The sequence below is a fragment of the Dermacentor andersoni genome, chromosome 5, assembly GCF_023375885.2.
Source record: "Dermacentor andersoni chromosome 5, qqDerAnde1_hic_scaffold, whole genome shotgun sequence".
Classification (NCBI taxonomy): domain Eukaryota; kingdom Metazoa; phylum Arthropoda; class Arachnida; order Ixodida; family Ixodidae; genus Dermacentor; species Dermacentor andersoni.
The window spans coordinates 29,074,658-29,102,392 of record NC_092818.1 but is presented as its reverse complement, the minus strand read 5'-3'; the positions used below and the strand labels follow the sequence as shown (position 1 = coordinate 29,102,392).

At 45.4% G+C, this 27,735-nt stretch overlaps 1 pseudogene; it reads left to right on the top strand.

Moving 5' to 3' along the window:
- Window positions 1-9,077: 9,077 nt before the first annotated feature.
- LOC140218520 (uncharacterized) overlaps window positions 9,078-27,735 on the top strand; it is a 36,323-nt pseudogene continuing 17,665 nt past the window's right edge.

The following is a 27,735-nucleotide window of genomic DNA, read 5'->3' as shown; positions in this document are numbered from 1 at the left end:
GCAGAACAGTGGGTCTAAAAATTAATCTGCAGAAAACTAAAGTAATGTTTAACAGTCTCGGAAGAGAAGAGCGGTTTACGATAGGTAGCGAGGCACTTGAAGTGGTAAGGGAATACATCTACTTAGGCCAGGTAGTGACCGTGGATCCGGATCATGAGACTGAAATAAGAATAAAAATAGGCTGGGGTGCGTTTGGCAGGCATTCTCAGATCATGAACAGCAGGTTGCCTGTATCCCTGAAGAGAAAAGTATATAACAGCTGTGTCTTACCAGTACTCACCTACGAGGCAGAAACCTGGAGGCTTACGAAAAGGGTTCTACCTAAATTGAGGACGTCGCAACGAGCTATGGAAAGAAGAATAATGGGTGTAACGTTAAAGGGATAAGAAGAGAGCAAATTGGGTGACGGAACAAGCACGAGTGAATGACATCTTAGTTGAAATCAAGGAAAATAAATGGGCATGGGCAGGGCATGTAATGAGGAGAGAAGATAACCAATGGTCATTAAGTGTTACGGACTGATTCCAAGAGAAGGAAAGCGTAGCAGGGGGTGGCAGAAAGTTAGGTGGGCAGTAGAGATTAAGAAATTTTGCAGGGGCAACATGGCCACAAGTAGCACATGACCGGGGTAGTTGGAGAAGCATGGGAGATGCCTTTCCCCTGCAGTGGGCGTAGCCAGGCTGATGATGATGATAACTGATCCCAGTTGAAGGCACGCGCAAATTAGTACTCGATTTGAAACCGATAAGCACTGATTCCGTTCCCCACACGAGCGCGCAAGTTGTTTTAATGTTTTGGGAGAATCGTTCCATTTCTTGCGCGCGAGTTTCGGCCACCATTATCATATTATATTGCCCACAAATGCATCATATTTCATTTCCCATAAATGTGGTCAGCAGTGCCAGAAAAATATACGGAAATGCGACGCACATCTTGGATTGTATGTGGAGCTAATTAGGCTTTGGTCGCATTTCGTTCCTCCGTTCTTATCGAAACTGGTGCGCGCGCATGCGCACGTGAGTTCCTCAGTGCGACGCGCGGCAATAACTTCAAAGAGGTGGTTGGCCTTGGGGCGATACAAGTATGCGTGGCATTGTAGCCTCATGGCTAAAGCACCGTCCGACCGAGCACCGGGACCCACGTTCAAACCGAGAATCAGGCACGTAATTATGTCGTTGTTTTTCTGTGTGCATGAGGTGTTCGGCATTATGCCTGAAACACCCGGCAGCCATGGTCAACAAAATCCGCGTAGGTTCGGAAAAAAACGCTTTACGAATTCTGTATCATGATCGAACTCAGCTGCTATTTTCCGGTTACCCAGCTGCGTTAATCATGTTGAAAGAACGCGGACGATGCTCGCCCTCGTCCAATAACATCCCATCACCTTTATGTTCCTCCAATATACATGACGTCATCAGCATCGCCAGCAAACCCGGCGCGACCCTATTTCCTCCCCATCTGCGCATGCAATATTCTCCCCTCTCTTTAATTTCCTCCTTGCTCACTCTAGATACCCTCTACGGTTTTCCATTACCTTCTACCAACAACGAACACCCGGAGAAATGCCTAAAGAAATACCAAAAGTCCCCGAAGGCCTTCTCGGTCAATCTGCTGGTGCCTTACCAACAATATTTTGGGGTATAAAAGGATGCATAAGAAAGAAGGGCACGCCTTCTCGTTTTTATTTGCCATGCCTTCTTCTTGTATGTCTCCTTTCTTCGGTATGTCTGCTTTTGCTCCCTCAAAAATTAATAACTCAAGCAAGCTGTTCTTTTAATAAGGGCCTAAGGATTAGAATCACGGGTTTGTCGTATTGTTTAGACAGAGCCATCTGATCACTCACAGAGACGAAGGCGACCATGAAGGCGAGTGCAAAGATCAGCAGGTTGAAGAACACGAGCGGGACCCTGTGCAGCGGGTTGACATCGATGATGAGTGTCGACTCACTGCCCTTGGGCGTCGGGATCTTCTGCATGGCGGCTCGATTTTCGCTAACACTGAGGGCTGCCTGCTGGTTCGAAGGTCACGCGGTTCTTCTTAATGCCATTGGTGATGACCTTAACAATGCGGCTCATACCCAATGAATCGGGTGGCAAGAGAAGAGTGAACTTAAAGGGTGTGTAATTGAATCTAGAAAACATAAACGGGACGAGCAAAAAATGAAATTGCGAGCTGTCAGACTGACACGAGTTGTATACGTAGAGAGAGGCAGAAAAAACGAAACGACAAATATAACAAGCATCGAGACAGAGGGGGAGAGAAAAGAAAAAGCGGCAATATGATTATGCGCAGATAGCCGGAGAGGTAGAGGTGCGGTGAAAAAAAAATACAGGCAGGAAGGAAATTTTTATGAAATCACCATATATCGACTTAGCGTAAATTTTAAAATTCTGCCCTTTGAGGACTAAAAGCTTTTGCAGAAGAACAAAAGAAAAGTTGATGAACGGAAGGTTTATTGCCCAATTCCGGCAGCGGGGATTTTGTCGAGTAATCGCGAAATGACCATGTATAGTCCACCGTTGTGATTTAACCGTCAAGGAGGAGTAGATTTTAATGAAGAGAAAGGGGGAGAGGTCGGCCTGGAGAGCGTGTCTCTAGCCTGCTACTCCTCACTGGGGAAATGGGAAGTGGGAAACACAGGGAAAGGTAGGTGGCGGGTGAATATGCTATGGTACAATGAGATACTATATGCACGTTGTCCAAAATGCGGATGCGCACTGTAGACGCAATACACGCAAGTAATCTTGTCCACGCAAAAAGTAATCTTAATTGTCACAAAAAGTTATTGCGCAAACACATTTCGCACTGACTGCACGTCTCACAGGTTCTAGAGGTAATCGTCCAAACCAGTCTCACTTAGAAAGTTCATAAGTGATATTATGGCACGTTGGGCACATTCAACGCTCCTCCACGCGTGCAAAAGCTTTTCTTCCGAAAAGGGGCTGCAGTCCAAGCAGTCAACAGTAGACTTGGGTGTTCTTCGTTCGGCCGCATATTGGGGGCACATGCAAAGTACGTGAGCTATTGTCTCGGGAGTGTGACAGACGCTACAGTCAGGGTCATTCGTATAATTGCTGATGAGTTGCAGTGCTGGTTTGCAGTCACAGAACACTGTCTACTTCTCGACGCTTTGTTGCAGTAGGCGGTCAACTGCGGTCAACTCAGCTGCTGTAGACGATGTCTTGTGTCCTATATTGAACCGTTGTGCTATTCCCATTACTAGTACCACGTAGGCCGCGGCGGAAGAGGTCTGTGTCACAGAACCATTTGTAAAAACATGCTCGGAATATCCACCATGTAAGCAATGTATGATAACGCGAAATGCTTGAGCGGCGAGCAAGTGGCATTTTCGACTTCTTCTTTATTCCAGGGATTGAGAGTCTCACCGTTGGCTTTGTCATCGTCCAGAGTGGAAGCTCGGGTATGTCATACGGTTCGAAGTCCGACAGCGATAAGTCTTGCTGCGACAACACGGCTTGTGAGTAGGCGGCGACAGGCCGTATGCTTGTGACGTTCGTCAGTGGATGATTCCTGTGTCTAGTCAGTAGCCTTAGGTGCAGTCGCAATGGCTCATGTAGCAGATAAACTCGAGCTGGGCACGCACGTGCCTCTGCAATAGTGCCCTAAGTAGACGCACATCGTGGTAGTCTTAGGCAAATTCTCAGTGCGCGATCCTGAGCACTTTAAAGTGTGCGTACATCAGTTGTACTAACCCGAGAAACTACAGGCGCACTGTAGCGGAGGTAGTCAACAAAATATGTCTGGTAGAACTGCAGAAGAGATGATTTGGATGGCCCCCATGATTTTTCAGACATTTGTCGAATGATCTGAGTAAAACTGTCCAGCTTTTTTCTTAATCCAGAGAGGTGCTTCGACCAAGATAAGTCACCGTTGATGATGACTGCCGAGAAACGTGTAGTGGGTTACCGAAGGTATAACCTTCCCATCAATCAAAACGGGGTAGTAGGCCATTGACTTTCGTGTAAATCTCATGGTTGCACTTTGTGCCGGTGACAGCTGCTGGCCGCAACCGTTAAGGTATGTCGAAGTTATTGACACCGCGCGCTGCAGCTTCGTTTGCACTTGCAAGCGCGTTAAGCTCGTGGTCCATATACAGAAGTCATCTGCGCACGCAGAGACCGAGACTGTGCCTGCGTGTTCTTAGACCAGACCAATGAGAACGACATTAAGTAAAGTTGGGCTCGATACACCTCCTTGAGGCACTCCACGATGGATGGGGTGGTTCTTTGTTTCACCGTCTAGAGTTGTCATGAATATTGTTCTCTCTTGAAGATAGCTGGCTATCCACTGATGCATACGTCCACCGATGCCACATTCTTCGAGGGCATTTAAAATTTCATCTTGTAGAACGTTGTCAAAAGCACCCTTCGTATCAAGAAAGACAGCTGACGTTAATCGACGGCGACGTTTCTGATGTTGAACAGGTCAATGACGCAGTCGATTGACGACCTACCTTTTTCGGAAACCGGTCATTGCCTCTGTATATATATTACGCTTCTCCAAAAACCACTCCAGGCGCGTCAAAAGCATGCGTTCCATGGTTTGATGCCATGGTTGATCGCCAAACAAAACACAACAGGCAGGGGGCGGACAATGACGCTCGAGCGGGCAACAATGGTGGCAACCGGTAGTCCTTCGTCTTCTTATATTTCGTCACAACAGTTGTGCGCAGTGCTGCCGAAGGTATTAGGTGTAACAGGCAGTATTCTTGAGCAGTGGAGTATTTTCACGCTGTAGTGAAGATGAAAAACCCCGTACCGAAAACTGTGAATCACAAAACAAACTTTTTAATTGGCTAACCTATGCCCAGAAAACAAGTTGCAATCAACGCACACCGCTTTAGGTGAGCACAGTCAACAATCTTATCAGCGGTTCAAGCGCGCCGGCTTTTATACATGACTAGCCGAAAGTTCCAGTGTAATAGCTTATGCGCACATGCTTTTCACAATCTACTACAAAGTTAGTGTCGCGCACACAATCAGGCTACACAACGTTCGGTGACAACATACAATGGATAGAACCATCCATAACAGCCGAGAAACTTCGGATACACGCAGGCGCGTCCTGCACCGAGCGCTAATGTTTAACATTTCATAGTCGGTAAAAAAGTGGCCACCGGAGAAAGATAAACAAGTGCACATGTCAATGCACCCCTGCTGCAAACTAACGCAAGAGCAAAAAACAAAAATAAACGTCGTAAAAAGAATTTCTGGCTCTCCCGTAATCGAGAGTAGATGTAAGCATGAAATGGCAACCGGCAAAGCAATTTGGGTGAAGATGATGCTAGCCACAATCTTAAAATTGGTGTGCCCCACGCCGCACCACGACACACGTTACCATCCAAATTTATTGTCAACATTTATCACCTTCCATCACACCCTATGGCTTCTCTAGAGTCCCTACTTCGATCGGTCCACCGGCTTGCAGGAAAGCACCCCCTGTTAGTCGGCGGAGACTTCAACAGTCAAGAAGCAGACTGGGGGTACACAACAACCACACACCGAGGTCGCATGCTCTGGCTACTCCTCCAGAACCTCCAACTCACCGTACACAACAACTTCCTGACGCCCACTCGGATCGGCAATAGCGTCAGTATGGACACCAGCCCGGACCTGGTGCTGACCCTCTCTCCCGAGGCGTCACCTGGACCAGAACACAATACACACTAGGCACTGATCATTACATTATACGGGTCACTGTCCTATACAAATATCCCCGTCACACTTACATGACAAACAAACTCAAACTGGGACTCTCTCCGCACCACTCGGGCGGCCCGCTCGACACCTGGGTGAAATATCGACACCTGGGTGAAATCACTCCAGGATGACGTCCAACGCAACACGAAAATCATTGAAACCCCTACAGAAACCACTACATTAGACACCCGACTCGCCCACCTCTGGGAGGCCTATCACAGGCTCCTAGAACGGTGGAAGAGGAATAAGCTAAACAGGACACTTAAAAAGCGGCTGGCCGCGCTGCAAACCCAAATCCAATAACATTCTGAGGAGCTCTGCCGGTCCAACTGGGGCCAGATATGCGACGGCATTGCTGGGAACCTGTCCACCAAGCGGGCCTGGCAACTCCTCCGCCACCTTATATATCCGACGCGGACAAAAACAGCGACACAACACCATGTAACAAGACTCTTCCACGCACACATAGACAGCCCTGACAGCCTTATAGACATACTTCAAGAACCTACACCTCCCCAGGCACAGCGACTCGCCTGCCTCCCTCTACAGGGAAGCCCAACCCCACACTCGACACGGAGATAACGGAGACGGAAGTCCGAGCGGCCCTCCTGACTCTCCGTACCAGCTCCGCACCTGGCGCCGACCAGGTAACCAAATCCATGCTTCGTAATCTGGATGTAACCATTTCGTAACCAGTGTTGGAGGGAGGGCGCCCTCCCCCAGTCCTGGCGTCATGCGAAGGTCATTTTCATACCCAAACCCAACAAACCACTTACACTCCAAAACCTTCGCCCGATCTCGCTAACCTCATGCCTCGGAAAGCTTTTCAAGCATGTAGTATTATCGAGACTCGCACAACACATGGCGGAAAACGACCTTTACCCTCATAGCATGGTGGGCTTCCGCCCCCATTTATCTGCGCAGGATGCCATCCTACAACTTACGCACGACATTTTCGACCCCCTTATCCCGGGTCACACAAAGGCAGTCTTGGCTTTGGACCTCTCCAAAGCCTTTGATCGCGTAGAACACCAAGCGATCATGACTGCCCTCTCGCCACTGAATGTAGGTGCACGTAAGTACACCTACATTCAAGAATTCCTGACCGACCGCACGGCTGAGATACACTTTGGTCCACTCACCTCCCTCTCTTTTACATTACGAAGTGTTGGCACCCTGCAAGGGCCCGTTATGTCCCCCTTTCTATTTAATATCCCCCTAATCCCCCTGGCCCGACAATTGGCAATCATACCCCATCTCATCAAACACACCCTCTATGCCGACGACATCACGCTGTGGACTACCCACGGCAGTGACGGCGGCATAGAGGACACTGTCCAGTCTGCAGCCACCCTGACCCAATATGCTGCCAGTATCGGTCTTTCTCTCTCCACAGAAAAATCCCAACTACTACTCATCAGACATCGTAATCGCTGCTCCCCATGCTTCCCCATCACGATCGAGCTGGACGGACGCCCAGTGCCGGAGGTTGAAACCCTCCGCATACTGGGACTCCATATCCAGAGTGATGGTAAAAACACCACCACCCTGAAGAAACTCAAGCAGATTGCAGGTGCGATTTCACACCTCATTCGCCGGGTTTCAGCCCACCACAGTGGCATGAAGGAGCGCGACCTATGTCGCCTCATCCATGCCTTCGTCCTCAGCCGTGTGCTTTACACAACCGATATTTACACTTATCCCGACACGATACTAATACCCTAGTTGCCTTAATACGCAAGGCGTACAAGGTAGCACTAAACCTAGCCATTAATACATCCACAGACCGACTACTCGGCCTGGGCCTCCACAACACTATCGGGGAACTTGTAGAAGCCACCGACAGACGCAATACATTCGCCTGACACAGACATTCTCTGGGCGGCACATCCTGGACTCCCTCGGGATCAGAATATCGGCCACCGACCCTACACTATTTGCCACCCCACGCCACATCCACGGGGAGCTGCTTATCAAGCCGCTCCCGAGGAACATGCACCCACAACACACGACAAGCGCCGCCGAGCTCGAGCTAAGGCGCTCCATCGCTGTTATGCCCCCGAACCGGATGCCGTATGGGCGGACGCCACATGCATGGGAGAGTAAGCGGTTGCCGCCGTGGTGGACTCCTCCCTCTGCCCACTCATCACACTACCCCTACACCCACACACTTCCCCAGAAGCTGCAGAGCAAGCTGCGATTGCCATTGCCATCATCCATACGGAAGCCCGGGGCATAATAACAGATTCTAAAACAGCTATACTAAATTTTGCACGAGGCCGAGTCCATGTTCCTGCTTTTTGCATACTGGACTCGCGCGTTGCACATCCATTCCGCCATGTGGAGCAGATATGGGTGCCTGCGCACTCCGGGAATCCCGGAAACGAGGCTGCCAACCTTTTAGCCCGAGGTTCTATTAACCGGGCCCAGGTGACCTCCGATCCTGGATTCACGAAGGAGCGCATGCACTCTTTCAGCGATCTGACGCAGGCTTATAGAGCGGCACGTCAGATCTACCTCCCTCCCTCACCCATCCGTAGACAACAGACACGCGACACTTTGGAGGCGACTCCAGACCCGCACACTACCCTCCCCTGTCACCCTATCCCCCCATACCTGCCAAGAAGACTCCTGCCTTTGCCGCACTCCTCGCTGTGCAGGTCCCAGGCAGTCTCTCTCAGACTTGTGCAAACAAGCACAAACAAACAAACGAGCCCCGCGGCGCTGCACACAATCTACCCCGAACGGTTTCCAAGCCCGGACTGCCCTTTGTGTGGTGATTATGCGGACTTCGAACATGTCCTGTGGGGCTGCGCCTCTGCCGGTCCCCCTTTCACCTAAGAGGAAATTATGAGGCTAATTAGGGCCCAGGATCAGACCTCTCAAATCCTGGCAGTCCAGAGGGCTCGCGAGAGGGCCGTCAGGTTTCACCTGATGGTCCCCGAGTGGGCCTAGCTAGGTGACGTTGAGTTTGCTTACGTCTACAGTGGACCAAATAAAGTTGTTTCACTCACTCACTCACCCTATCCCATTACCATTCCTCTTTCCCGACCCCCACCTGCGCCCTCTGTCCCGAACCATTCGCATCCGCCATCCACATCCTCTCGCTTTGCCTGGCGGACTCGCCCTCGCGGGGCCTGGAGCACCTGACATCGTGGTAGGACTGGGAGACCGTGCTCCGCTCTAAGGACCCGGCAACGCAGACCCTCCCGACCTGCTGGGCTGCCATTGTTATGGACCTACGGAACATAAACACTTGAGTGCAGTACGGTCGTGCGTGGGCCCAGGGGCCTGCGTGCCCCGAACACCTTCGTTTGACGAAAGTTTTTAACAACAACATACTGTGAACTGGTCCATATGAACGCTGCCCAGCTGGAAGAGGAAAACCGGCTAAAGGCGGCACGACAGGCAACGAAAGAGGCCAGGGATACCGAGCGCACTACCCAGCTAGAAGAAAAGCACCTGAAGGAGGTGCGACCAAACATCTCAGCAAATCTCGATTCTTGCTCCTTGATCTGGAAGCAAGAGGTCATGTGTTGGGCCGCCACTGTGCAATCATAGCCTGCAGCTTGCTCGACGGTCTTACTCGACGGTTTTGTCTTCTGTGTGTAAGGCTGACGAGGGCGTCAAGTACGTGAACGCAAATGCACCTCCACCAAATGTCCCGTTGTAGTGATCATGAAGAAAACAGTCGCAGAGCTGTGAGCGACGAAACTAGCTTTTTATTGGGCGAACCTGTGCCCGCAAACGCAAGTTACACTAAAAGCACAACGATAGCGGCGAACATAGTCGGCTATAATCGAAATCTGATCTGCGGGACAAGCGCGTCGGCTTGTCTGAGTATAAGGTTCAAGAATAATTGCTGGTGCCCGCGTGTCTTCCAGAAAGTTCTACAGAGTTCGCGTCGCGCATACATGCAGTCAGACTGCAGAAGCTTCGGCAACAACAGACAGCGGATGAACCATCGACAACAGTCGAGAAATTTCCCATACATGCAGGCGCGTTCTGCGCTTAGGGATAACATTCGTTAGATGGTGAAACCGAGTCACCCGAGAAGATAAACGAGTACACGTGTCATTATCCACTGTGCATATGTATCCAGGTATACCTAAGCGTGATATCTAGAAGTTCGTGACCACGCATTCGCAGTGGTTAGCGATGATGATGCTAGCATCATGACAATCGTTTCAGACTTCGATGGGGACATTTCAAAACCAGACAAGAAATGGCTCACTCAGTTTGTTCTATTAACGTTTGGTATAAAGTACGACACCAATCCAAGTCACTCAAGTACTCAACAATTGTATGTTATAGATATAACTTCGACCAAGATTGTGTATAAGGTTGTAAGGAATAATAACTGTATATCACAGTAATCACAAAGCTATCGTCACTATCAAAACCACATGGTGAAAATAAACACATTTACCCTTGTCTGACCCAGTGTGATGTACCACAGCTTCACTGGTCAACCACCTTCACATAGTGGAATGGCTCCTCAATTTTTCTTTCAATGGAAAACCACCGACTCGTTATTAAAAAGTCATCGATGGATTCTGGTTTGTTGCAGAAGTAGCATAAAGGTGATACCGGGAGACAACATCTGTGCAAATAAAAATTAAGCCACGGAATACGGGCATGCAGACTTGTATAGTTGAAATTGTCGGTTAGGACGCCACTGTCGGTTCCAAGAATAATTTCTTTCTTTCTTTCTTCATTTCTTTCTTTCCTTCTTTCTTTCTTTCTTTCTTTCTTTCTTTCTTATTGTTTCCTCAGACACAGTCTAACAGGGGGCCAAGGCTAAAGGCGACAGAGCACTTAACAAGGACTCCGGCCCCCTTGCACAATATACATCAACAAAATTCAGTCAGACAGACACCATAGGTTCAGACAGTGGGCAATATTAAAAAGGGGGACTAGTCACTGTTCGAATATAAAGTCAGCAAATAACTGGTACAAAATATTTGCACACGCAACATAATGTCTGCAACGTAAATACAGAGCGCAGCAATTCAATTATCAGTCAGCACGTTCAACACGGTCATTCATAGCCATGACACTCATCACGAAAACCAAGACACAAAAACCAAGCCCAATTTCCCACCCGTGTATCAAAATTACAGTAGCTGAGAGGAGCATTACAAGGGAGAACAAAGCGCACTTTTTGAGGTAATTTACAGTAATGAAAACATAATGTCGCTGTTCACAAGAAACTTCCTACAGTATTTCGTAAATGTATCTACACCTTTAGTAAAGTCTACTTGCATATCTTTTCTGTTTAGAGAGTTGGTTATTTGAAAAGACAATGCTTGCCTTCCATAGTTGGTTCTAACTTGCGGCATTTTTCGTTTTGGCTTTCGGGTACTGTATGAACTTGAGCTGAGCACTACGGAAATATATAACTTGTATTTATGGATCCATTGCAATAGCTTAAAGTAGTACACCTGTTCAGCCTTCAACATGTTATATTTGGTAAATAACGGCTGTGTTCTCAATAACTGCTTGTTGCCTTTAAAATTTTCCAGTATGCGCAAAATTTGCTTTTGTAATACATTAAGTTTGTAGTAGTTAGTAGCTGTTGTTGTTCCCCAAGTCAAGATTCCATAACTCATTCTAGAGTAAACTAGTGAATAGTATAGTGCCTGCTTTAAACGTTTGGGTATTAGATGTACTTTGTAAATGCACCCAATGGTGCGAGACAGGCTTGATTTTAGCTGAATACCGTGAGTATTCCATGAGAGGTTGTGGGTAAATCAGACACCTAAAAACTTTTGTTCAGTAACCTGTTCCAGCAAGCATCCTTCAAATCTAATGTCAACCGGCTAGCAGTCATGTTTATTAATTGACTTAAGAATGACGTACTTCGTTTTATTTATATTTAGACTCAAACGATTCCTTTGAAGCCATGCAGATAACCGTAATAAGTAATCATTAATAGTTGTCTCTAAAAATTGCATGGTTTCACCGGTGAAAAAAAAAATAGTATCGAGCCACCAACTTGATCGGCGAACCTTCGGTTCCCCCAATCAAGTTCCTCAGGACACTCTCAATAAAGTTCTTGTCACTGTCACTATCGTCTGCATACATTATTAATTGCGGGGATCTCTGTATTGCTATAATATCATTTATATAGATAAGAAAGAGTCGGGGTCCCGGAATAGAGCCCTGGGGAACGCCCTGTTGTACTTCGAGTTTGCTGGAGGACCAATCGTTAACACATACATATTGATAACGTTTCTCTAGATAACTCCGAATTAGTTTTAGTGCCACTCCTCTAATACCATGTTTTTCAAATTTTCTTAACAAAATATTATGTTTAACAGTGTCGAAGGCTTTGCTGAAATCTAGGAATAAGCCAGGAGTGAGCAATTTTTTTTCTATATTTTCAATTATCTTATCCTTTATGTCAACGAGAGCAATCTCTGCTGATTTGTTTGCTTGAAAGCCGTACTGAGCTTCTGGTATTACTCGGTGCTTCTTAAAAAAACCGCTTAGCCAGTGGTTGACGACGTATTCAAATGCCTTTGAAAACATTGCCAGAACTGAAATAGGCCTGCAATTATTAATGTTGGTCTCACCACCGCCTTTGTAGACAGGTGTAACTTTCGCGATCTTCAGTTCATTTGAAAAATCTCCGCTAAGAAGCACCCGATTTAATATATGCGATAATAAGGGGCTTATCAAGAATACCACATGCTTAATAGGCAAGACTTTTAACCGGTCGTCACCACAAGCGACTTGGTTTTTTAGATTTCCTAATACTGTTTCAATTTCATGAGACGTTGTAGGGACAAGCACGATTGATTCCATCAAGCTATTTATACGTACGCAGTCACTGGAAGTGCGATGCCGTCCTGAATAAACAGCTACTTTGACGAAGTGCCGATTCATTGCTTCTACTAAATCGTTCCCAGTTAGAAGCCCATTGTCAATGCGGATTTCCTTCACCCCACAGCCAGCTTGCTTTTTTGCTAATATGTTGTTTTTGTAGCTCCCATGTTTTTTTGCTGTCATTTTGAACGTCCTGGAATTTAGTTTGGAAATTAGATCCGAGTTCAATTTGTTTCTCAGTTGTTGGAATTCATTCAGTGCGCATGGGACTCGGGTTTTAAGAAACTGTCGAAAGTTTCGGTTTTTCCCTTTTATTCTTCTGTACAGCTCATTAGTAACCCATGGTTTTCTAATCCGTTTACTTTTCTGGGCACTTTCTCGGAGTGAAAAGTCCAAATCGTATCAATGCTGAAATTTCATCAAAAAGACCTGGTAAGCCAGTGTGGCGTTGCGTTGCTTGAACACATCATCCCAGTTCTCTTCCACTATGTAGTTATGAAACGTCATCAAGGTTTCTTCAGTTATTGCTCGATACGAAATTTTTTCTTGAGGAAAAACATAATTTTTGTCAGAAGGAAAGCCCAAGCAGAACACTGGCAAATGATAGCTGATGTCATATCTGAGAGCACCAGCCGTAACATTTGCATCATTTATGTTGGTGACACGCACATCAAGACACGTGGCGGTATCTACTGTGACCCTGCTTGGCAGTGATATCTATTTAGAACAGGCATATGAATTTAGTATGTCATGAAACTCTCTTGAACATGGACTATTTGATATGCTGTCTATGTTGACGTCACCAAGAAGCATAATTCATTTTGTTACAGTTTGTAAAGTGCGAAGAGCATTGTCGATGGAGTCGATAAATTTCATCTATTTGCCTGCGGGCGGTCTGTAGATCGCGCTAACAGTGACGTTCGACAATTTGACAAACAGCCTTTCAATATCTTGATCGCATCTAGTCAGGTCGCCCAGCACATCATAGTGTACACTCTCCTTTATAAAAATTGCTATAACACCACCCCTTTTTATATCCCGCCTACGCTTACGAACTTGTAACCAAAACGGTGCGGTAACGTGTCTGTGTGTGTTACCCAAGATTCTGTTAATACTATTGAAGAAAATTTAATGCTTAGTGACTGAAGAAGTATTTCAAGACTGTCTACTTTGTTTTTTATGCTTCGCATGTTTATATGTATAACTGAAAATTGTCTTTTGTTTGGCCTGTGTTTTTCATTAAAAGTTTGTCAGTCGTAATACTGGCAAACATTTTGTCCTGCAATCATCTTTCTGAAGTGTGTCGAACAGGTAGGTGAACCATTATCCTTAGTTTACGTTCTCCAGGTCAGACTGTTTAGCAATTCCGATAGCATCCGAGCCCTCGTCTTTTCGAGCAAGGATTTTCCCTCCAGAGCACCACACGAACTTCCATCCTGCAGACGTTTTCTTGGAGATCGCAGTCCTCAGAAGCATTTTCTTTCAAATGGTCGAATGTTCATTCACATATACCGGAGAAGCTTCTCCTCTGTAGTCAAGGTATTTCGTAGTTATCCTTTGTTTTTTGCTTTCTTGCAGGATTACATTTCGCTTGGTACGCTGGACAAAACGAACCACTATGTTTTTCTCCTCCGAGATGTGTACAGGGTGTTAGAGTTGGCGTCTGACACCACGAGTTGAAAGGACTTTTAACCGACCATCTCACCCTGCATCGTCGAAATGAGGCGTGACTTCGCCTGCTATGGTTGGCGTCCAGCACCTCGTGCACAAAGAACTTTCTCTCACCCGACCTTCTTCCACCAGGCCTCGTCGAAATGAAGCGTGACGTCCTAATTCAGCATGACCGTTTCGTGTGTCTTCCTGTCTGCCGGAAGCCCCGCAGTGTACAGGCCTCTTTTGTGTTTGTGTGTGTGCGAGTTTAGAGAGGCCCTTTCCTTGAATTGGACCTAGAGGAGAACTTCCACGAACCCGCAACACGCAAGAGAGACGGACAGGCGTCTACAATTCCAGGAGGCGTGATGACCTCCTCTCTGTAGCAGGTGCGGTATAACCAGAGGAGGACGGGGTAACTTTCTGTGCCAGTCACGTGACGTCGACGGAAGCAAGATCCCGCCCACGATTGTAGAGAGCCTATTTAAGGGGCCCCAAAATGTACTTTTAAACACTTCCTGCTCTTCTAATTTTTCTTTCATCTACCTTTGGATAAACCGCGCAAGTTTCGCACTAGAAGTCGTCTCGCCCTTGCTTGGTCGCCATGGCCTACCGGATGCCTGCAGCCCACCGACAACGCCATGCTACCCTATAAGTAACGTCGGTCTAGCTTCGATAGCCAGGCGTCGCTACTTCTCGGCAGCAGTACGATGCGCTACCTTGGAGTATGCAACAAGGAACGCGATGACAAACGTCGATATCTGTGTCAACGATTGGCTGACCCAAGAAGACGCGAATTTTCTTAACGACTTCTGCAGCATCTCCTTCTGTTGGCACACCCTTGATTTCCAGATTGTTAGATCTCTGATGCTGTTCCAGCTCTTCGGCTCTGTTGCTCAATTTGCGGTTCTCGGCTGTAAGTTCTGCATTTCTTTTCCCTAGCCCTTGAAATTCTTTTCGCAGTTCCTTCAACTCTTGCTTAATACCATTTACGCAGTCACATGTGTCATTACAGAATTCCGCACTTTCTTTCAAAGGCCTGAGGTCAGCTCGAAGTTCGCGCTTCAAGTCATCAAGGGCCTTAAAAAAATCTTTGTCGTCCTCAGTCATAATTAGGTCGAAAGCGGGCAGCTAAGACAAGTAGGGTAAGGATACAAGGACAGCGCGCAGTAGGTTCTCGTTCAAAGAGAAACAAGGCAACACTCGTGGCGGACGTAGTGTTCGGCAACAGTGCAACTATAGTAAGGATTTGTTTGAGGATAGCAAGTAGCCTTACCTGCAGTGTAACAGGAAAAAATTAAGTACGTGTTCCCTGTGCACTGTCACCGCATTGTAGTTGCAGCTGCCTGTCATCCTTCTTAAGTACGCTGGTGCGGCGCCGCTGTCGTAGCCAACTTATCTATGGAGCACGCATGCGCCAGATGCACGCATGTGACTCGAACTACGGCCGAAGATGATGAGATAGCAGCCGTCTTTACTGGATGAATCGCCCTTCACAGCAGTTGATCCGTGGCAGAGAATGCAGTGTAACAGGAAAATATTAATTCATGTTCCATGTGCCCTGTGGCCGAACTGTCCACATTGTCACTCAAAATTGAATTTGCTCACATTTTTCCCAATAACACTAAATTGATACCCCCAATATATTTGAATGCCCTTTTGCAAATTTATTTGGCCCATTTTCCAGTAAAAGTAAGGCTTACTGATGCTTCGTTGTGTGAAGAGAAGTCAGGCTTGGGAAGATCTATAAAGTCCGTATATTTTTTTAATAAGAGGCTTTTTCTCTCTTTGGTAAAAGAAAACTGCCTATATCTAGCCGCATTGAAATGCGCATTGCAAGCGGCACAGATATGATCGGACCATTTAATGAAGGTCGTGCTAGAGAATCAGCTATTTAATTAATATGAATGTCCCCGGGACCTGGCACTCATACAAAAGGGGCTAAGCTTAAGTGGGGTGAAGTTAAGGCATACAATGTTTTCAAAGTTGTCGAATATATAGACACGTTAACCGCGCTGCATGCAAAAAGAATCTGTGACGATAACCACACTTTCGCAAAGCAAAAACTATTGCCAGGACTTCGGCCTGAGAAATTGATGTGCAATCTGGCAGGCAAAGTAATAAAGACCATTTAAGGGATGGTGAGTAGATTCCCAAGCCTGACTTCTCTTCACACAACGAAGCATCAGTAAGTATTACTTTTGCTGGAAAATGGGCCAAATAGAGTTGCAAAAGGGCATTCAAATATATTGGGGGTACCAATTTAGTGCTATTGGGGAAAATGTCAGCAAATTGAATTTTGAGTGACAATGTGGACTTATTGAACAGGATGATTTCCCGTATGCGAACATTTAAAGGTGCTAATTTTACCTGAACGAATACAACTTGTTGGGTATGCAACCCTACGCAGTTGAAAGTTCCAGCATTGTTCATTATGAATTTTATGCTCGGCATGCTGGAAAATGTGCTGGCTATGATGGAAGACAGGGGAGGAGGGGGGGGGTATGATGGAATGCAACGTGCATATACTGGGTGGATGGCGGGTGCAGTGATAGATGGTTTGATGAATTGGTGGGACACTTGCTGGGTGAGTTGTCTCAATGGTGGGCATGCTGGGTGAATGGTGGGTGTACTGGGTTGATGCGGGGGTACATACTGGGTTACCTGTGTAAATGGTAGGTGAATGATGAGTCTACTGGGTTTATTGTGGGATACTTAGTAGGAGGGCCATGGGTGAGTGTACTCGACAACAAGTACATAATACGTGGCTTATGGCAACGGTAGCGACACAGTGATGAGGAGGATGCATGATGTGTACACGGTGTGTACAATGCGCAGTACCACTGTATTCTAGAAAATCACTTAATTGTTGCGATTCTGACTGCGAGATATTCACAGTAAAAAACTAATAGATATGGGTATTTTCTCGCAAAGAACACGGCAGTGAGATCCTTAATGACTTCTGAACTGGTGGAATATGTAAATGCCACCTGTGGCCATTAAACAAATGTCAACGAATTGACTGCGCGGAAGTGGCGAAGCATAAAGTTTCAGCAATGAACTCGTGACGCTGATGATTGCTGTTTGTGTCGCTTGCATCCTTGGCTTCCGCATGATCGCGACTCATCCTTGTCTTATGATTTGCGCGTGACGTCGACAAGCGACGGGACGGAGATCACTGTCACTCATGTCGGTTGCTTTGCTGATGAAACGACGTGTGAGCGACGGCTGCAAGTGATGTAACGTAGAGGCAGCGAGATACGCTTGGTTGACCATTTGCATGTGTTGGTGAATAAACGTCGCTGTTATGGTGGACTCAAACTTTGCACTGAAATTTGACCGAAAGTGCAATCGCTACTGCTGACAGTTGTGCCACCAACTTTACATCCGTTGCTAAAACGCTGTGACTTCAGGGCTCGAGCGGATCGCCGCCAGAATGTCGCGCATACAACCCACGGAAACAGCGATCTGTCCCGCTCAGCCTTGGATTTAAGTTTCGTAAGCTTGTTTCTCACTAGTTCATCCTGGACAGCCTTGGACTGTGGCACCAACAGTGACCACTTTGAATCATGTTTGAAAATTCCTTGCCCGATAATGTTATCGCGATCTCGGCTCCGAGTATTTGTAAACTACAATAAATCTAAAAATGATCTGACAGCACATTTGATTTTCCATTCTGAAGAGCTTGAAGGCACCACATTTATGAAACTTTGCATTCTAATCAAAAGGTCATGCAATAAAAGCTGAATTTACTGTTGGATCTGCCAATAGAGCCTCTTGTAGTCCTTGGTGGAATCCAGACTGTACACGACACCACCGACGACGAGAGGCAGCTTGGAAGCAACTTCTTTATAACCAGTCCCCGAAAATTAGGTTCATTGTAAATTTCACGCTGCTGTATTTAAACGCACAGGCACTCATGCTAAAGAAGATTACGATAGGAAGAACTACGATTTCCTTTCAAAACCTAAAAACACAAACGCTGTTTATATATGAGAGATCGCAAAATTCTTCCATCACCACCTAATACTGACTATGTAATTCTGTCATCAGATGAAATGACATTACCTTTCGAACTCATTGCTAGAGGCCTGGGGTGTAGATTCACATTGTCTAAGTCACATAACTTGCAACATCCGGCACTAACGCCAGACTTTACTGAAGTTGCATCGCCTGAATTAGCTCAAGTGATTCGATACTTACCGTCATCTCGTGGTCCTAGTGAAATTACAGTTCATATGATAAAAATCTTATGCGAACTATCTTTTTGTGGTCATGTAAACATTAAAAGCTATTTATTAAACGCCTGGATGTCATATGATGAGAAATTAGGTAACGTAATTCCGATATCTAAAAAACAAGGAGTAAGTTATACCTTAGAAAAAGGTCAGACCTATTTCTCTTCTAATGTAGTTAAGCTCGTATAGAAGGGTCTACATTACAGAATTGCGGTCTGGTGCACACGTAATTTAACGTTAAATCCAAATGAAATAGGCTGCACAGTTTAATGCTCAATATGGTGTGTCCATGCGGATTTAGAGACACGCATGCAACTTGCTAGAAAAAGAAAATATGCTGCTTTAGTGACACTAGATACAGATAAAGCATATGACAGTGTTGAACATTAAATTCTACTGAATAACTTACAAAGAACAATTTCCCAAAATATGTTATTGCGTAGTTTGCAGAACTTTTGAGATCAAGAGAATTTTGTTCTAAGGATGGCTGCTCCTCTTCTATATTCACAGACTCACCATGTGCCCCAAGGAGCACTTCTATCTCCAATATTATTTAACATAATAACGAGATCTATCCCAGCTAATGAGGGCGTGCAAGTTTACGTTTGTGCAGACGATATTGCATTCTTCGCGACTGACCGTGAAATTTACTCACTATATCAAAAATTTTAAAGATACATGAGTGTGCTTGATGCATTGCTTTAGGCAATTTGCATGTAGTTAAATATAAGTAAAAGCGCAATCTAGGTGTTCCAGCTAACAGATTCATTTGAAGTTCAATATAATATAAACAAAATAGCACCGGAGAACACCTCGAAAGGAGTCATCCGAGGTATCTCTGCCGATGAAAGCCCAGAAGACATCGTTAGGAAGCTGGTCACTCCACGCAACCCCAGCGTCCTCTACGCCAAGCGTATGGGCAATACAAACAACGTAATCGTCATTTTTGATGGATATTACGTCCCTAGCTATGTGAACTATGGAGCTGCGCTCGTTCGATGCGCACTTTACAAGAAACAATTCGATATCTGTTACGAATGCGGAAGACTTGGTCACCGAGCGGACGTATGCCCCAATCCTACTGATAAAATTTGCCGGAGTTGCGGCACCAAGAATCCAAAGCAAGACTACGAATGCAAAGCAGAATGTAAACTATGTGGAAAAGACCACCCGACTGGGGATAAACGATGCCAAGCAACGTACCGCATCCCATACCTAGTCAAAAGACGAAGATGGGAGCGTGCCCGGAGACATCATAGATACACGCTTTAAAGACCTGGGTGCACAAATTACCCAGCAAGTTACACACGCTATTATGACGCAAATACAACAACAATTTAACACAATCGCTACAAAATTTACCGACATTGAATCTCGTATGAAGTCATGGGGACCCCGAACCAGTGGAGGCGGCCCCATCAAAACAACCAGTAAACCGTATAATAAACCCTCGACACCTACGGTGGAGGGAACCGGAAAACTAACTGCCCCCATGGATCGACACGACCGTTATACTATTTGGCAATGGAATTGTCGCGGATACAGTAGAAAAAGATCCCACTTACATCAACACCTAATCAATAAGGAACATCCTGATGTCATAATGTTACAGGAGCCACACTGTAAGGCCAAATTATCTGGGTATAGATCATTCTGTAGTGCCGACGGGGAGACGAGAACTGTCAGCACTCTAGTCAAACGTACCTATACGGTCGTTCAGCATGATACAGGCATTGCTGCTGTAGACGATACATTAATCGAGTTAATACCTACCAGAAAAAACAATCAAGGTCTATTTCTCCTTAATGTTTATAGTAACCCAAGAAACAACCGTCCCAATTTCCGATTACTTCTCCGCAAGACTCTCACTATCACAGAAGGCAGAGCCTTTGTGATTCGGGGGGATTTCAATGCTCAACACCCGGCATGGGGATACAAATTTGAAAACCCCAAAGGTAGGCACCTATGGCTAGACGCATAACAAGAGGGCCTTACCCTCATCACAGACCCGTCAACACCTATGAGGCGGGGGTGTAGTGTTGGTGTGGACACTACGCCAGATCTCACCTTTACAAAGAACATGAAGGATGCGAAATGGATTAACACCCAACAGGATCTAGGCAGCAGTCATAACATCCTCGAAATCACTGTTAAAGCAGGGCCACGTAAGTCTAAGGGCTAACAACTCAAAATTGTAGACTGGAACAAACTCAGACAAATTCGCAAGAAAAATTATAATACTATTACAGACATCGTGGATTGGAGCACGCAGTTTAAGCAGGATGTTAACGCAGCCACACAAGCAATCCCCCAGGACGCGCAAATGGAACAGGTAGACAGCAAACTCCTACATATGTGGGAAGCTAAAGAAGGTCTCTTGAGGAGATGGAAAACTCAGAGACACAACAGGACGGTCCGACGCAGGCTGGCCCGGCCTAACAGAGATATAGAAGCATACGCACAACTCTGTAACCAGCAATGGGAAGCAACATGCACCAATATGGATAATCAATTAGGATTGTCCAGAACGTGGAACTTCCTCAGGCACCTTTTGGATCCTGAGGAAAGTAAAGCCACGTACAGACAAAACATAAACAAAATCTTACATGCATATGACAAAACTGAAGCAGCTTTTATCGATGAGATAGCCGCAAGGTATTTATCTCGTGCTAAGCCAACAATTCACCCAGATTACACAGGTACCAAAAACAGACAATTAGACGAAGAGATTAGCGAGGCGGAATTGAGAGCCGCTCTACAAAAGCTTAACACTACATCCGCGCCGGGACTCGATGGAATAACAAACAAGACGATCCGAAATCTCGATGATGCCTCTCTAGAAGAACTTACCAAGTATATGAACGAATGTTGGCAATCCGGTACAATACCACAACAATGGAAAACGGCCTAGATTATTCTAATACCTAAACCAGGCAAGCGGCTACAGTTGGAGAATCTGAGACCCATTTCACTCACGTCCTGTGTGGGCAAGCTCATGGAGCACGTTGTCCTAACGAGACTGACCAACTATCTCGAGGATAACGACGTTCTCCCCCCTACAATGTTGGGCTTCCGGAGAAATTTGTCAACACAGGACGCAATGCTCCAACTTAAGCATCAAATTGTAGATAACACAAGTCGGAACACCAAAGCTATCCTAGGATTGGACTTAAAGAAAGCTTTTGACAGTGTTACCCACGAAACAATACTAAACAGAATAAATGAGCTAGGCTTAGGCCAGCGAGTATACAGTTATATACGAGACTTCCTTACCAACAGAAAGGCACACATTAAGATAGGGGACCTTAACTCTGAAGAACTACAGATCGGAAGCGCAGGTACGCCCCAAGGTTCAGTAATATCACCTATGCTGTTTAACCTGGCTCTTATTGGATTACCAGCAAAGCTACAGGAAATCGATGGCCTCAATCATACCATCTACGCCGACGATATCACCCTCTGGGTGAGCGATGGCAACGATGGACAGGTTGAAAACACATTACAACGTGCCATAGAAGCAGTTGAACAATACCTAGCCGGAACCGGACTGGCGTGTTCGGCAGAGAAATCTGAGCTCCTCATTTATGTACCGTCGCGACGTGGCCGAAAACCACGCAACTACGAGGAACGAAACAATCCGGAAATTCAGCTAACAACGGCAGAAGGTATGCCCATACCCAAGGTTGACAAGATCAGAGTATTGGGCCTCATCATTGAAAGTAACGGCTACAATGGCGAGACCATACGCAAATTAGACAATATAACATCTCAAATCATGCGGCTACTTAAGCGAATAGCTAACAAACATAGTGGAATGAAAGAAGGCAATCTGATTCAACTAGTCCAAGCGTTCGTAATAAGCAGAATAGTATACGTGGCGCCCTACCTACGATGGTACTCGTCAGAAAAATACAAATTAGACTGCTTAATCAGAAAAATCTACAAGCAAGCAATCGGACTCTCCCTTACCACCAGCAATGATAGACTACTGCAGCTAGGTCTCCACAATACACTGGATGAGCTAATCGAGGCACAACGAATAGCACAGTACGAACGCCTGTCCAAAACTAAAACCGGCAGGCAAATATTGGATCGCCTAGGTATGAGGTATCATACCCAACATGGCGTCAAAGTAGATATGCCCAGACACATCAGAGACATGATAACCATCCCTCCAATACCCAAGAATATGCATCTTACCCTCCATCAGGGTAGACGCGAAAGCAGAGCACGCAATATACAGAAGAAATTCGGTAACAGCAAGGACACCACATTTGTAGACGCAGCTAGATACAGACATAAGCGCGCCTACACAGCAGTGGTGATAAATTACGAGGGAAAATGCACGACGAGCGCTACGGTTAACACGCTACATGCAGAAACCGCAGAGGAAATAGCTATTGCGCTAGCCATAGCACAAACACCAGCAGGCGTAATTATCAGTGATTCCCAGACGGCCATACCAAACTTCGCCAACGGTCGAATCTCCCCAGAGGCACTACGACTCCTGAAATTAGCTAATAACCGTGACAAAAATATCGATCTCATCTGGACACCCGCTTACACACTACCAGACGTTAGCAATGAGGTGGCGCACCGCATGGCTCGAGAACTTACGGACCGAGCCTCGGTTAGCCCCGCCTCACCGACTACCAATGAGTGGGAGTGGGAAGATCGAATGACCAAATTTCACAAAATTACGCAACACCATAGATTGCAGAGCCGTACATTCCCGCCGCCGCACCCAAAATTAAGCAAAAGCCAGTCTGTAGAATGGCGGCAGTTACAGAGCAGATTCTATCCGAGTCCAGCTATCATGCACTTAATACACCCAGATTTATACCCATCCGACAAGTGCACACATTGCAACTCTAGAGCCACCCTGGAGCACATCCTATGGGAATGTACGGCTGTAATACAGGGTAACGGGGATGCAGCCAAAAACAGCGACAGCCTCCGCGCGCGCTGGGAGTCTGCGTTGCTCAGCTCAGACCTGCAGCACCAACTCTGGGCCGTCCAGCGAGCCGAGGAAGCTGCCAAGGGCCAACAACCCTTTGCTGAAACCTAGGCGGGGTCCAGGCCCACCCCACCAAATCGCAGGGCACGAAATAAAGTTATTTGAATGAATGAAAATATCATTCCACAGGTTGTCTCTTAAATATTTGGGAATCATTTATGATGGAAAACTCAACAGGAGTCCACACAAGAAGTGCATCATATAAGGCCTAACGTTCTTTATGTTTACTGCGCAAACTGAGAAACCGACAATATGGCCTACGTAAGGACTCTCTGCTAATTATATGAAAAACGTACATGCGCTTAATATTGGAATTCGGGCGTGTACTGTTCTCAAGCGACCCTGCTTATAAAACTAAGCCTCTGGTTTTTTGCGAGCGTGAAGCACTTCGCCTGTGTCTGGGACTCCCTAAGTTTATGGCAAACAACGTTCTTCATAAAGGAGCGCGCCTGCTAACATTGCCCTATGATTCCGCACTTTAATGGCACAAATGGTTCTAAAATTTTAGTTGTTCACTTAGAAGATTTGAAAATGTCTTCATCAATGATCTAAACTCCTCCTTTTTACCTCATTAGCCACGCTTTTTTACTCTTTAGCCATGTTTAGCCATGTTTTTGTACAAAAGCATATAGATTGTCTAAATTTGAACATTCGAGACGTAATTGCATCATATGACTCGAATCAGAATAATAAGATCGAATTTGATTACATTTTCTCCCAAGACCCGAAATTTCAGAGAGTCAGGTTTTTAAATAACCGCCTGCAAGATTACCTTGCCCACGTGCATACAAATGTATAACAGTCACAGACGCTTCCGTCAACGACGATAAGGTGGTCCTTGAGCTCCTTGAGGTTGCCAGATTTCCCTCCCGTCTTTGAAGCTGAGCTCTTGGAAATTATTTTAGCACTGCAGAAACTGCCGTTCAATGCAATCAGTGCGGCTATTATAACAAATTTTCTTTCCGTCTGTACTTCGCTTACAGCTTCATCCAATTCGCCAGCCCTAGAGACGCTCCTAGCTTTACATCCTCCGTGACTGAATCTTGTAAAACTATTTTGGGTAAAAGGTCACTCTAGGTTATATTTAAATGAAATGGCCAATTCATTAGCGCGAGCATCACTCATTGGACCGATAATATCGGTTCCTCCAGTAGTGACACACGTAAGGGTGATTAGATATGAAAATTTTTCAATTTGTAGAAATGCCATTGTGACAATAACATTATGTACAGAATTTTAGCACCTGAAGTTTTCCGTGGGAAATGCAGTGGTGTCTGTCAAGAGAGTCGGAAGTAATGATCACCAGATTACGTTATCCTGTTCCCCCATTAAACTATACTTACAACCGGGCTGGTCTAGCGATATCGCATCTGCGTCAATTCTGCCTAGAAAAAAATTCATAGAACACCATCTTTTATTATACCGCCAGTATAAATTCCTACGAAAAATACTTCCTGAAAATTCCGCTTGCAAACTATGGGTAAACTTAACGTCGGAAATAGTACTAACTTCCTGTCCCTCACTACTCGGTTTTAGCCAGTCTTTGATGCCGTTTGTGGCTTCATTCAGTCAACAAAACGAATAGAATTTTAAATTCCGTCTTTTATAGATTCTCTTAGTAATACTTTTGTTAAATCCTAACTTAGTATTATAAATCCTTCTATGTAGGGAAATTGTTATTCTGTCTCTATCGATTGCTCAGTTGCCCATTACTCGTAGTTTCTATAAGTATTATGTGAACATTCAGGTGCCCAATTCGTGGCCAATCCTCCAGGGTGGGTGTGAGCCGTATTATAGGGTCATCATGATCATCATCATCAGTAGGTATAAGTGGTTGAAGGCGTAGTGGTAACGCCGGAACACTACAAATATATGCTCTCTAATTTCGGTATTTTGTTTCTAAGCTACATAATCTCAGCTTTAGTACTAAATTTATGTTCATTTTATAGCTACCTGATTGTTGGGCTATCTCCCAGAGTGAGTATTTCCGACTAACATCTACTAGAGAAACAAGTAGCAGAGGGCGTGGAAGAAGAAGCGCGCTGCAGGAGGATCTGTGAAGATGTCTTCATCCCGTCCTGATCACAGTGGTGAGATAACCTGTCTGTCTTAAACAAAGGAATCGTGTTTAAAGCATCTAGACAACAGTTAGACAGCATGTGTTAGCGTGCATTACTCACCAGGATATGTTCCGTTACCTTGAGCAGGGAAAACAATAGAGGGTAATCTATCAAACAAATGGAGGTGGTCTCCTGACTTCTCCTCAAGTTCTTATGTGATGTGGACTTGTCCTGTAGTACACGGTATGGCTTTCAAGCTACGTGCTTATGTCTTGTGGCGCCTCGTTGTGCGCGTCATCTCGTTCATCCGCCTGTGCGCACCTGAATGATGACGAGCTAAACGAACTACCGCATACCTTACCGTTTCTTAAACTTTACTGAAAGGGGGGGGGGGGGGGGGCTCGGGCGGAGCAATTGCCGGTTTGTCTTTCAAGTCTGCATTCACCTGCAACCTACAACAGCCTGTAGCATCCTCCTCCTCCTCCTCCTCCTCCTCTGTAGTTGCTCTCATGTGCAATCAAAAATGCCACGTACTTCCGACAGGGTACGAACACATGATGAGCGTAGGGAAAGCTTGCCGTGTGAGTAATTACCTGGCACTGCATCGGCAATATTGTTAGCTATGCCCCAGTTTGTATGTTGAGGAAGGTTTTGTCTTAATTCAGTTCGACCTATATTTTCATTGAGCCCTTGGAGTTCCTGGCTCCTCATCGCATGCTTCTATATTTCAGAACAACCCGAGTAAGTACAGCTGTGGCGCTTTCAGTTTTCCGCCTTGGTTAACGTGGCGAGCTTAGGAATGTGACATTTTTTCTAGTATCCTCGAAAGACGAAAGTTGTCAATGAAGCTCTTATCGTGGAAAATTCACACCTGCATAATGGCAGCACAAGATCCTTACTAATGTTAAGTGATGGAAAGGAGAAAAATAAGTTGAACAGTATTACTAAATTACGCCTATATATCGCAAAAAAAAAAAGAAAAAGCAGTTTTACTGGCAGAAGCGGTGTAGTAAGGTAAAAGAAAAGCAAATGCAAAAATTAAGTACTGATGGTGAAGCCCTCCTAAAGTTCCCACACCAAGTAGCTATGATGTCATGGATTTTACCTGCGTAAACATGACAAAAAAAAAATTATTTCTACTATATGGCGTCGCCATGACGCGCAGGTGCTGAAGTTCTGAGGCGAAATGCGAGAGACCGAAGTGTGGCCTTTATTTTGTCTTCTATTACACAACGTATTAAGCTGCAAAAAGAACAAAAACTGTTTCAAAAAAATGTTTTGTCATTTAATATTTCGCTCTACTCTCCCTTGGAGAGGAGCAAATAGGAAAGATAGTGCTGGCTTTCCTGCCATAAAAAGAACATGTTTTTATTTATTTATTTATTTATTTATTTATTTATTTATTTATTTCTTCATTCATTCATTCATTCATTCATATCACTATCGTTCAGAGATCTTATAGGAGGAGGCTTGCATCCAAACTATGCATATAACTACTTGCATATTATGGCTTCGTAGATGAAAAAAAAAATGAAAGACGCGCACAATACACCACGGAGGTGTTGGTACAAGCAATACATGGTTTCCGATTTCTTTAAGAACCTTGTCCAAAATTGCCTGTGAAACACAAATTGAATTTGTTGCGCAATTACCCTTTAGATAGGACGTGAGTGCTGCCCTGACGCCACTGAGGTCTTGAATTGTTGTACCTGAGATAGTACGCACGTACCTGTGTGTGTGTCTCTGTGATGTCACTGATTATTAGCTCTGTATAGGTATATAAGACGGCCGCGTAAGTGCCTTGGGTTCTTTCCGTTGTATTGCAAGTGGCGATGAACATGTGTTCTGGCAAGTAAGCTACTGCGTATTTGAAGACACCATCCTAACCATCAGATTGTACCTCACAGGTGAGGTACAATCTGATGTAGAAAGTATGTTTGACCTCTTGCACTTCTTGCGTAGGAAAGAATTGTACAGCAAGGGACTTGGAAATCAAGAATAATTTAACCTGTGTGCCTCCAGCCAACGCATTAAAGGCCTTATATTTATTTATCTTAGTAATTATTTTAGAATTGATGCACTAGTATTCATAGATTTATCTTACGTGTAGGCCTTTATACAGCCTTTATTTTAAGTCATTGTCCTAAACTCGCAATTTTATGAAACCAAAACACATGTCCTGGTGCTCTTTGGCCTTAGACGCCCTTGCGCCAATAAAC